We start from the raw sequence: 13157 nt of genomic DNA, 5'->3' as shown, positions 1-13157 counted from the left end.
GGGTGGTGTAATTGGAATTGAATAGGGAATCTATGGATTTAGTTAGGTGGATGCCTATGTATTTAAGTGTCGTGGGGACCCATTTAAATTGGTAGTTTGACTTGATCAAAGTTAGGTGTTCAGGTTTTAGGGTAAGATTTAGTGCTTCAGATTTAGATTGATTGATTTTAAAATGTGTGATGAAACCAAAAGTGTCGAATATTTTTTGTAGATTGGGGATAGAGAGGTGGGGTTGTGTAAGGAAGAACAGCAGGTCGTCTGCATACGCAGCCACTTTGTATTCCTTATCTCCCGCCACAAACCCATTTACCTCTCTGGAAAGATTAATAGTTCGGATTAGGGGTTCTAAAGAAATGATGAAGAGTATAGGCGAGAGTGGGCATCCCTGACGTGTCCCATTTTTAATATTTATCGGGTTAGAGAGTATGTTGTTTACCTTGACTCTGGCTTGTGGGTTCTGGTATAGGGCCGAAATCCATGACATCATGTTTCCCTCTAGCCCTATATGCGAGCACGTGGCAAACATGTAGTCCCAAGAAATTCTATCGAATGCCTTTTCGGCGTCTGTTGATAGAAGCATTCCTTGAAATTTAGATTTTTGGGCATGGTGAATTAAGTTTAGTGCCTTAGTAATGTTGTCCCTGGCCTCCCTTCCTGGCATAAAGCCCACCTGTTCAGGGCCTACAATTTTGTTGAGTATGGGTTTTAATCTGTTGGCAAGAATTTTGGCCAGGAGTTTCAGATCGACGTTTAAGAGTGATATGGGTCTAAAGTTAGCGCAATCAGTATGTTCTTTGTCGGGTTTGGGGACAACAGCGATGTGTGCCATGAGGAATGAGTTGGAGGTGTTTTTGTTCTTTGCTAAGTAGTTAAAAGTAGAAAGCAGGGGAGAGCATAGTATGTTCGTAAATGTTTTGTAGTATTGGGATGTGAATCCGTCTGGGCCGGGGCTCTTTCCTGCTTTCAGGTCTTTGATGGCAGCCTGTAGTTCTAGAACGGTTATGGGGCTTTCTAGAACGGTGATTTCGTTTCGGGTGAATGAGGGAAGTCCGCTATCAATCAGGAATTCAGATATGGTTTCTGTTTTAGATTTCTTTATATGGGAGGGTTTGTGTTGATTTGGCAAGTTGTATAGTTTGTCATAGAACCTGTGGAAGAGTTCTGCTATTTTTTCAGGTTCATGTCTTAATATACCCCCTTTATCACTAATGGCGTGAACTTGATTCGCTGATTTTGCATCTCTAAGGGCATTTGCAAGGAGCTTTCCACTTTTGTCTCCCTGTTCGTAGAAGATATTCTTCTTGAAGAAGAGGGACTTCCTAACTTTAATGTCTAGTATTAGTTTTATGGCCGTCCTACATTTTACCAGTTCTTCTTCAACAGAGATTGACAGTGATTGCTTGTGTTGCGTTTCTAGATTGTCTATTTGGTTTGTCAGTCTGGTAATTTCTTTGTCTCTTTCCTTTTTTTTCCTGGATCCCCACTTTATCAACTCTCCTCGTACTACGCATTTATGTGTTTCCCAATTATTTAGGGGGTTCGTGTCTGCAGCTGGGTTATTTAAAAAGAATGTGGTGATTGTTTGATGTATTTCGTCTTTAATCATCTGGTCTGTAAGTAGAGACGCGTTAAGTCTCCAGTTGAAATTGGATCTTCTGGGCGGGTCAAGCACAAGGCATATGGCTACTGGGGCGTGGTCCGAGAGCGAGATAATGCCAATCTCAGCCCTGGAAACGTTTCCCAGGTCTCTTTGAGAGACAAAGATCATATCAATACGCGAATATTTTTTGTGGGGGGCAGAGAAATATGTGAAATCCTTCTCGGACGGGTGTGTTGACCTCCATGCATCCACCAGCGTAAGAGACTGTAGCATGACTTTGATACGCTTCAGGATTTTAAAGGAAACATGAGTATGTCCTGAAGAGGTGTCCCTCAGTGGGGAAAGAGGGATGTTAAAGTCTCCTCCGAGGACAACACACCCATCCGCGAATCGTGTGAGTTCATCTATGATCCTGCGGCAGAATGTGATGTGGGCTGTGTTGGGAAAGTAGACATTGGCTAGAGTGATGGGTGACCCTGCCCATGAGCCTTTTAGAAAGAGATATCTACCCTCTGGGTCCGCTAGGAGTTGTTTAAGCACGAAGGGGGAGTCCTTGTTAAAAAGGATGGAAACTCCTTTGGTTTTGGCTAGGGGGTTCGTGGCATGAAATGCTTTCGTGAAGAGGTTATCAGTTAGTTTGGGTATGTCCTGCCCTTTAAAGTGGGTCTCTTGTAAGAAAACCACTGAAGGGCGCGCTTTTTTAAGTTCGCGTAACATTTTGGTTCTCTTTTCTGGTATGTTCAGTCCATTGACATTGTGTGATATGATAGAGGGGGCTTTCCCCAGAAAGGCGTAGGCCATGATGGTAACTTTTAGTCCTTAGGTGTCTGTTTTGGGAATGAGGCAATGGATCCCTGGAGTTGAAACCAAGGTAGGTGGGGGGGGGGTATGTGAGGTGATAGGTAAGAGGGGCGGGGGAGAGAAATAGGGGTGAGGTAAAGGGAGGGTAAGGTAAATAGGGGGATAAATGTGAGCGTTACTCTAGTACACACTAGGGGTGTGGAGAGTCTACTAGATTCTTATTTTACTAAGAATTAAGTTGTGCTCCTGGAGGTAAGTGGGAGGAGCGCGAGTGGAATGTATCAGATCTACTACTAATGTTGTAGAAATTAGTGTTGAGCAGAATATGCCATATTCGATTTCGCGATATATCTCGAATATATATTCGAATATTCGAGATATATTCGCTAAATTCGAATATTCGTGATATTTTATCGAAATTAATTGAATGCGATTTTTCGCTATTGCGAATGCGAAAATAATTGCGATTTTTTTAATAACTGCGGTAGGAGCGCTCTGATTGGCTTAGAATATTCGTGATATTTTATCGAAATATCGCAACATGCGAATGCGATATTTATTGCGCAATTTCGAGATATGCTGGAGGAGCGCTCTGATTGGCTCAGAATATTCGTGATATTTTATCGAAATATCGCAACATGCGAATGCGATATTTATTGCGCAATTTCGAGATATGCTGGAGGAGCGCTCTGATTGGCTCAGAATATTCGTGATATTTTATCGAAATATCGCAACATGCGAATGCGATATTTATTGCGCAATTTCGAGATATGCTGGAGGAGCGCTCTGATTGGCTCAGAATATTCCAGATATTTTATAGAAATATCGCAACATGCGAATGCGATATTTATTGCGCAATTTCGAGATATGCTGGAGGAGCGCTCTGATTGGCTCAGAATATTCGTGATATTTTATCGAAATATCGCAACATGCGAATGCGATATTTATTGCGCAATTTCGAGATATGCTGGAGGAGCGCTCTGATTGGCTCAGAATATTCGTGATATTTTATCGAAATATCGCAACATGCGAATGCGATATTTATTGCGCAATTTCGAGATATGCTGGAGGAGCGCTCTGATTGGCTCAGAATATTCGTGATATTTTATCGAAATATCGCAACATGCGAATGCGATATTTATTGCGCAATTTCGAGATATGCTGGAGGAGCGCTCTGATTGGCTCAGAATATTCCAGATATTTTATCGAAATATCGCAACATGCGAATGCGATATTTATTGCGCAATTTCGAGATATGCTGGAGGAGCGCTCTGATTGGCTCAGAATATTCCAGATATTTTATCGAAATATCGCAACATGCGAATGCGAAATTTATTGCAGATATTTCGAAAACTGCTGTAGCAGCACTCTGAAATCGAATATGTATGATATTTTAACCAAAATACATATTGCGATTGCGATTTTTCGATCGCGCATGCGCAATTGCGCGAACAACACGCGACCATTTCCTGGAGCCTTGCCAGTTTCCAACTTATGATCGCAGCGCAATCACACAGCAACATGGTTGGAAGCAATTTCACTAAGTCTGAGGAAAAGTTGCTGATTTGTGTAAGTATTTTGACCACTGTTATTTCATCATCTTCAACTGCATTTTAGTCTAGTTTAAAAGTTAGTATATATGATCAGATATTAGTATTTCACAAAAAATGTGTCTCCTGCTTTTACAAAACTACAAGTCCCAGCATGCCTGGACAGCTGCAGACACCCTGGTTGGCAAATGTGTATTTAGGCACTTTTCCTTGTTATTTAGCATAATGAATTTAACATTTTATTGGACATAGGACGTATGCGAACGTCCTGACTTCAGTGTCCTCAAGGCCCAAGGACGTTCGAATACATATTGCCCTTTAGATGTTGCAGAACTACAACTTCCAGCATGCCTGGGAATGCTGGCACTTCTAGTATTGTAAGTTCTGCAGGCCCACATTTTTCAGGCCTTTATGCACGGGTCTCTAAACTGTGGCACCCTAGATGCAGCAAAAGTAAAATTCTTAGCATGCACTGACAGACCGTGGCTGATGGGAGTAGTAGTTTTGCAACAGCTGGAGGTGGACTGGTCTTGAAACCCAGAGTTAGGTAACAAACCCGTAGTGTTTTGCAACCATTCTGCCTCCAGCTGGTTATTTTCTGTTGAAAAGCCTGTGGCGTGCAAAACACAACCCAAAAACTCCACCCGGTGCAAGGAAAAATTTGCACACACCTAAAGAGTGACATCACAAAAAACTGCGACGGTTGCATACGTCAGTGGTCCTCCGAAAAGGTCCCGTCTCTGACCCCCCGGGGCGTTAGGCTCCTAGGCTCCTGACAGGGAAAAGAGTTACTGTGGTCCATACAGCCGAAGCCATATGGACCCATCTCGGTCCAAGCAGCGCAATCAACACGCGAACAACACGCGACCATTTCCTGGAGCCTTGCCAGTTTCCAACTTATGATCGCAGCGCAATCACACAGCAACATGGTTGGAAGCAATTTCACTAAGTCTGAGGAAAAGTTGCTGATTTGTGTAAGTATTTTGACCACTGTTATTTCATCATCTTCAACTGCATTTAAGTCTAGTTTAAAAGTTAGTATATATGATCAGATATTAGTATTTAACCAAAAATGTGTCTCCTGCTTTTACAAAACTACAAGTCCCAGCCCAGCCCAGCATTTTAGTCTAGTTTAAAAGTTAGTATATATGATCATATATTAGTATTTCACAAAAAATGTGTCTCCTGCTTTTACAAAACTACAAGTCCCAGCATGCCTGGACAGCTGCAGACACCCTGGTTGGCAAATGTGTATTTAGGCACTTTTCCTTGTTATTTAGCATAATGAATTTAAAAATTTTTTGGACATAGGACGTATGCGAACGTCCTGACTTCAGTGTCCTCAAGGCCCAAGGACGTTCGAATACATATTGCCCTTTAGATGTTGCAGAACTACAACTTCCAGCATGCCTGGGAATGCTGGCACTTCTAGTATTGTAAGTTCTGCAGGCCCCCATTTTTCAGGCCTTTATGCACGGGTCTCTAAACTGTGGCACCCTAGATGCAGCAAAAGTAAAATTCTTAGCATGCACTGACAGACCGTGGCTGATGGGAGTAGTAGTTTTGCAACAGCTGGAGGTGGACTGGTCTTGAAACCCAGAGTTAAGTAACAAACACGTAGTGTTTTGCAACCATTCTGCCTCCAGCTGTTTTTTTTCCTGTTGAAAAGCCTGTGGCGTGCAAAACACAACCCAAAAACTCCACCCGGATGCAGTGAAAAATGTGCACACACCTAAAGAGTGACATCACAAAAAACTGCGACGGGTACATACGTCAGTGGTCCTCCGAAAAAGGTCCCGTCTCTGACCCCCGGGGCGTTAGGCTCCTGACAGGGAAAAGAGTTAGCAACGCATATCTCCCCTATACGTGTATCCTGTGTTGTTAATAATATATTCATAATTATGCAAATGATAATGGCTGCTATATTTATGCAAAAAAGGTGGCGACCGAAATGGCAGGATATAAAATCTTTCATGTTACCCCTGTCATTGATTAATAAGGCGAGAATGCTTCCAATTGTTGAATAGCATACATTTACGTCATATATCCATAAGGCTGTCAACAGAAGTATTACAATATACTTTGTTCTTCATCTTGCAGAAGTTCCTGTAAACAGGATACGATGAGCTGCGGAGGCAGCCAGAGAAAAGGGCTGTGGTCAGCGCCCTAATCGCTGACTTTGGCGGCCAACATGACCACAAGGCCATTGTTAAGAAGTGGTCTGACCTGAAGAGGCGCCAAATGGTTCATGTCAGACGTCTTCGGGCTAAATATCATCCAGGTAAGTTATTGTTGACAGTTATGTTTTTTTTTTAAAAAGTGTATTTTGTGCGTGAACTCGAAAGAGAGAGGAGCCGGCCTGCAGGAGTTGGGAGGCCTCCCCCAGAGGCAATCTGCCACCTTTCTCCATGCCCCGGTTGGCAATGGCGGGTGTGAGGGGGTCCTCCCAACCCAACCTCGCATAGCACACCCACCACGGGCGGGGCTGAGACCACCAAACTCAATTCACAGGTAGCCGAGAGCGGGATCCGAACCCCTAGCTGCAGAGGTGAATCAGTTGTCAGTGCAGTGGCAATCGCGTGGAGCCACCGCAGCTCCTTTGGTGACAGTTATGTAAGGTCATATGTAATTCATGTAAGGTCAGATGTTGTTAACCAAGATGCCATGTTGTGCTAACATATATCACCACCGGCCAAGGTATTCATAGTACTGTTGAAAAAAGACATGGGGCAGCAGACAGGAACACAGAAGTTATGTGGGAACATAATTTTCCCATTGCTTTGCATGGGACTTTAAAGAAAAACCCCGACCATGGCAAGTGGGGGTGGGTAAGGTTTAAACCACCTATCCTATGTTTGTGGCTGACATATAAGTAACCTGTGTGCCAAGTTTCATATAAATATCTTTAGCCGTTTGTACGTGATGCTGGAACATACATACATACATACATACATACATACATACATTTATGCACACACACACGTTGAGTTTTATATATATAGATTACCACTAAATTCCTGTGTTAGGAGTGGGGTTGTTATAGTAATCCCGTGTGCTCCATCAGGCCCTTTTTTTAACATGAGATGGTCTGAACAAAACAAAGGAGACAAAAACAGCTCATTTTAACATGGTTGCATCCCAGCTCACGCTCAGTCCCCTGTAGTGCCCACAAGACCCTTTAATATAACATTGTCCCATTGGTTAACTGTCTATATAAATCAATTTGTATTCATATACAATACAGCACAGTACACAGAATTTGCATACGTCATTAGAAAACATTTTTATAATATATGAACATTGTGTTATTATAGGAGCTCCAATGCCAGTTATCCGCGCCAAGCGCAGAAGGCGCCAGGCCGATGAGGAGGAGGAGGAGGATGCGGCAGAGGAGGATGCGGCAGAGGAGGAGATGGATGAAGAGGAGCAGCCAGGGCCCTCCCACTCCCCAACCCCAGCTCCTGCTGAGGAGCAAGCTGAGGAGATTCCCCCCCCCACCACCCCAACTTCTCAAGCAGAAGAGCAGGAGGAAGAGAGCGGTCCTGTGAGCCTCGCTCAGGAAGGTAAATATGTGCACAATGATTAATAACATTTCAACAACAAAATGTAGATATAAAAATGGACAACATATAAAGCGCACCTGTCAGATTGTAGAACCATAATATGGTATTGATGCTAGAAGTATACAGGTAGTGCATAATTATTAGGCAAGTTGTATTTTTTGAGGATTCATTTTATTATTGAACAACAACCATGTTCTCAATGAACCCCAAAAACTCATTAATATCAAAGCTGAATTTTTTTGGAAGTAGTTTTTAGTTTGTTTTTAGTGTTAGTTATTTTCGGGGGATATCTGTGTGTGCAGGTGACTACTATTACTGTGCAGAATTATTAGGCAACTTAACCAAAAAATAAATAGATACCCATTTCAATGATTTATTTTTAACAGTGAAACCAATATAACATCTCAACATTCACAAATACACATTTCTGACATTTAAAAACAAAACAAAAACAAATCAGTGACCAATATAGCCACCTTTCTTTGCAAGGACACTCAAAAGCCTGACATCCATGGATTCTGTCAGTGTTTTGATCTGTTCACCATCAACATTGCGTGCAGCAGCAACCACAGCCTCCCAGACACTGTTCAGAGAGGTGTACTGTTTTCCCTCCTTGTAAATCCCACATTTGATGATGGACCACAGGTTCTCAATGGGGTTCAGATCAGGTGAACAAGGAGGCCATGTCATTACTTTTTTTTATTTAATACCCTTTCTTGCCAGCCACGCTGTGGAGTACTTTGACACGTGTGATGGAGCATTGTCCTGCATGAAAATCATGTTTTTCTTGAAGGATGGTGACTTCTTCCTGTACCACTGCTTAAAGAAGGTCTCTTCCATAATCTGGCAGTAGGACTGGGAGTTGAGCTTGACTCCATCCTCAATCCGAAAAGGCCCCACAAGCTCATCTTTGATGATACCAGCCCAAACCAGTACTCCACCACCACCTTGCTGGCGTCTGAGTCGGACTGGAGCTCCCTGCCCTTTACCAATCCAGCCACGGGCTCTTCCATCTGGCCCATCAAGACTCACTCTCATTTCAGTAGTCCATAAAACCTTAGAAAAATCTTTCTTGAGATATTTATTGGCACAGTCTTGACGTTGCAGCTTGTGTGTCTTGTTCAGTGGTCGTCGTCTTTCAGCCTTTCTTACCTTGGCCATGTCTCTGGGTATTGCACACCTTGTGCTTTTGGGCACCCCAGTGATGTTGCAGCTCTGAAATATGGCCAATCTGGTGGCAAGTGGCATCTTGGCAGCTGCACGCTTAACCTTTCTCAGTTCATGGGCAGTTATTTTGCGCCTTTGTTTTTCCACACGTTTCTTTTGTTTGATGATCACGCTTCAGAAGCTTTGCAATTTTAAGAGTGCTGCATCCCTCTGCTAGATATCTCTCTATTTTGGACTTTTCAGAGTCTGTCAAGTCCTTCTTTTGGCCCATTTTGCCAAAGGAAAGGAAATTGACTAATAATTATGCACACCTGATATAGAGTGTTGATGTCATTAGACCACACACCTTCTCATTACAGAGATGTACATTACCTAATATGCCTAATCGGTAGTAGGCTTTCGAGCCTATACAGCTTGGAGTAAGACAACATGCATAAAGAGGATGATGTGGTCCAAATACTCATTTGCCTAATAATTCTGCACTCCCGGGATGTGTTAGACACATAACAAGTGTATACACATGATAATGATTGATTAATAAGCAAAAAAAATATTTTATTTATTTGGTAACGTTCTTTGAAATCCAAATGTTTTTTTATTATATCCTAACAGTAGCAAGAAAGATGATGCAGCAGCACGCGCTGCTAAAGAAGACACATCTGAGGATTAAGGGAAATCATCAACAAATTCGCTACCTGGTCCAGCAAAATACGCAGCTAGACCAGCAGCAATTAGAATATCTTGCTGAGCTGGAAAGGCTTCAGAAGCTCATGCTCAGCTATGTCTGAATTAATTTTTTGATTAAAAAATGTTATTTTTTGGAAATGTTTCATTTCTTTTTGAGATCGATTTTTAGGTTTTTCAACACATCTAACTTCACATCGAACAAATCAACATCAACACATCTAACTTCATAATAAGCAAAAACATTTTATACTATCATTTTATTTAACACAAACCTAGGACAAACTAAAGCACACGGACACAGACACGACGAACACAAAATAAACTGTTGAAAAATGAACATAACAAAAGCAACAATATATATATATATATACAGAGAGAGAGAGAGAGCAAGAAAGAGAGAGAGAGTGCAGATTTGCTCTTGCAGACAGCCTAATGGTTGCAGTATAAAGGCCGCAAACCAGGGTTTAACATAAGGTTAATTGTTTTAGTTACACTTGCTGTTACGATCCGGTCTGGTAGCTTGAAGCGGAGGCTGTTGGTGAATCCGCTGTGCCAGAGAGGTCATGAAGCTTTACTCAGCATGGAGGCAGCAGCAGTAGTATTAAAATATAATGTAACTAGACAATGCATTTCCTGAGGAAAATGCGAGTGGGAATGCTGAATAGCTTAATTGCTGAGCCCCTTGCCAAAGACATTCACCATAACCACTACACTATCTTTAGGACACACAGCTTCTTTCTCTATCTGCAAAGTATAGAGTATGCTGACTTCCTGGTCGCCCCTCCCCCCTCAAGAGGTTTCCCCTCCCCCCCAGGTCAGTGAGGAGGAATATTGCACTGAGGTCAGGAAAGTTATTTATGGAAAGAAATAACATTACAAACGCTTTTAATTCACAGATCAAATACATGATTTAAGCCTCCAAACAAAGCTTAATAAATCCTCAACCGTACATGCGATCGATACAACGACTACACCGTTTGAAATACACGGCCCTTGTGAACGCATTGATATGAAATTTATGTTGATAAACTTAAAAATGTGGCCATGTCTGCGATTTAGAAAAGAGCGTCTTTGTGAGTTTTGCAGCAACATTTTTTAGATAATTTAACATGAGAGTCTATGAGACATAATTTCTGGCTGTTGCTCCAATAACTAAAACTAAAATACGTATCGCAGAATTGATCACATTGCCAGAAACCAGACAAGCATAGCTACGTTTTGATATAAAAATTGTGTATGAAAAGTAGATCTTGTGGGCGTGAGACCATTTTGTTTCCCCTTTTTGTAAAGATATTTTTAATTACAAAGATCTCCAATGTTAAGGTCACATGACAGACTCTAAATCCCCTCCATAGGATTACATTATAACCTATCGCATTTTTGTGAAAAATTCGCAAAACGTAAATTGCGTTTTCAACAAAAAATTGTAAACGATGACGATCTGAAAAGTCATAGCCGGATAGCTAAATATTTTGTGACCGCTTTACAGTTTTTTCAGTGTCTGTAAGTGAAAGTATGAAGTAGCTGAAACTTTTGGCATGGCATGTGAATTCAAAGGGGAAAAGGATGTTCTCATTGACTTCAATGTTAAAAAAAGGGTCTAAAAGCTTAAAATTTATAAAAGTGTAAAAAGTAGAAAAAAACTTGAAGAAGTCCCATCATTAGCTGAAAGAGACGAACATTTTTACAGTTGAATGGTCTCAATAGCTGAAAGTATGCCGAAGTTACGCAGAACCAAAAAACGTAAGGAATAATAAGATTACTAAATTTACGTATATCAATACTGGAAATGTTTATTAAAGCATTCACACTAATTAAGATTAATACATTTACGGGTATCCATACTGGGAATGCTTATTAAAGCATTCCCACTAAGTATCACACAGGCATGATTTACAAGCAGTAGTGGTAATAGTAATACATAGCATAAAAACACTTGGGGAATACTTTACAGCATCAGTAGTGGTCATAGTAGTCAATAGTGTACCAAAAAATTGGGACACAGGTGTCTTGACTGAGCTGTAATAGTAGTAGTAGACATTGACAATACAGTGTCAAATCACTCGGGCAAGAGGTGCCATGATGAACAGCAGTCTTAATAAGAGTATATAGGGTGTGAAATAACTGCTGACATAGGTGTATTGACGGGGCAGCAGCAGCAGAAGCAGCAGTAGTATTAACAGTAGTAGTTGATACAGAGTCATATCACATGGGCAGGAGGTGCCATGATGAACAGCAGTAGGAATAGGAGTATATAGAGTGTCAAATAACTGCTGACATAGGTGTATTGACTGGGCAGCAGCAGCAGAAGCAGCAGTAGTATTAACAGTAGTAGTTGATACAGAGTCATATCACATGGGCAGGAGGTGCCATGATGAACAGCAGTAGGAATAGGAGTATATAGAGTGTCAAATAACTGCTGACATAGGTGTCTTGACTGGGCAGCAGCAGCAGCAGAAGCAGCAGTAGTATTAACAGTAGTAGTTGATACAGAGTCATATCACATGGGCAGGAGGTGCCATGATGAACAGCAGTAGGAATAGGAGTATATAGAGTGTCAAATAACTGCTGACATAGGTGTATTGACTGGGCAGCAGCAGCAGAAGCAGCAGTAGTATTAACAGTAGTAGTTGATACAGAGTCATATCACATGGGCAGGAGGTGCCATGATGAACAGCAGTAGGAATAGGAGTATATAGAGTGTCAAATAACTGCTGACATAGGTGTATTGACTGGGCAGCAGCAGCAGAAGCAGCAGTAGTATTAACAGTAGTAGTTGATACAGAGTCATATCACATGGGCAGGAGGTGCCATCATGAACAGCAGTAGGAATAGGAGTATATAGAGTGTCAAATAACTGCTGACATAGGTGTCTTGACTGGGCAGCAGCAGCAGCAGAAGCAGCAGTAGTATTAACAGTAGTAGTTGATACAGAGTCATATCACATGGGCAGGAGGTGCCATCATGAACAGCAGTAGGAATAGGAGTATATAGAGTGTCAAATAACTGCTGACATAGGTGTCTTGACTGGGCAGCAGCAGCAGCAGAAGCAGCAGTAGTATTAACAGTAGTAGTTGATACAGAGTCATATCACATGGGCAGGAGGTGCCATCATGAACAGCAGTAGGAATAGGAGTATATAGAGTGTCAAATAACTGCTGACATAGGTGTATTGACTGGGCAGCAGCAGCAGAAGCAGCAGTAGTATTAACAGTAGTAGTTGATACAGAGTCATATCACATGGGCAGGAGGTGCCATGATGAACAGCAGTAGGAATAGGAGTATATAGAGTGTCAAATAACTGCTGACATAGGTGTATTGACTGGGCAGCAGCAGCAGAAGCAGCAGTAGTATTAACAGTAGTAGTTGATACAGAGTCATATCACATGGGCAGGAGGTGCCATGATGAACAGCAGTAGGAATAGGAGTATATAGAGTGTCAAATAACTGCTGACATAGGTGTATTGACTGGGCAGCAGCAGCAGAAGCACCAGTAGTATTAACAGTAGTAGTTGATACAGAGTCATATCACATGGGCAGGAGGTGCCATCATGAACAGCAGTAGGAATAGGAGTATATAGAGTGTTAAACAACTGCTGACATAGGTGTATTGACTGGGCGGCAGCAGCAGCTGAAGCAGCAGTAGTAGTATTAACAGTAGTAGTTGATACAGAGTCATATCACATGGGCAGGAGGTGCCATCATGAACAGCAGTAGGAATAGGAGTATATAGAGTGTGAAATAACTGCTGACATAGGTGTATTGACTGGGCGGCAGCAGCAGCAGAAG

At 41.9% G+C, this 13157-nt stretch overlaps 1 long non-coding RNA gene across 1 annotated transcript; it reads left to right on the top strand.

The window, feature by feature from the left end:
- The first annotated feature begins 7471 nt into the window (after positions 1 to 7471).
- Positions 7472 to 9506, top strand: LOC120921822. The gene is made up of 2 exons (XR_005744992.1): positions 7472 to 7514; positions 9294 to 9506. It is a non-coding gene; the product is annotated as an uncharacterized LOC120921822 (long non-coding RNA).
- Positions 9507 to 13157: the final 3651 nt, after the last annotated feature.

The sequence above is a fragment of the Rana temporaria genome (assembly GCF_905171775.1).
Source record: "Rana temporaria chromosome 4 unlocalized genomic scaffold, aRanTem1.1 chr4x, whole genome shotgun sequence".
Lineage (NCBI taxonomy): Eukaryota > Metazoa > Chordata > Amphibia > Anura > Ranidae > Rana > Rana temporaria.
This window is presented reverse-complemented; position numbering and strand designations above follow the sequence as displayed.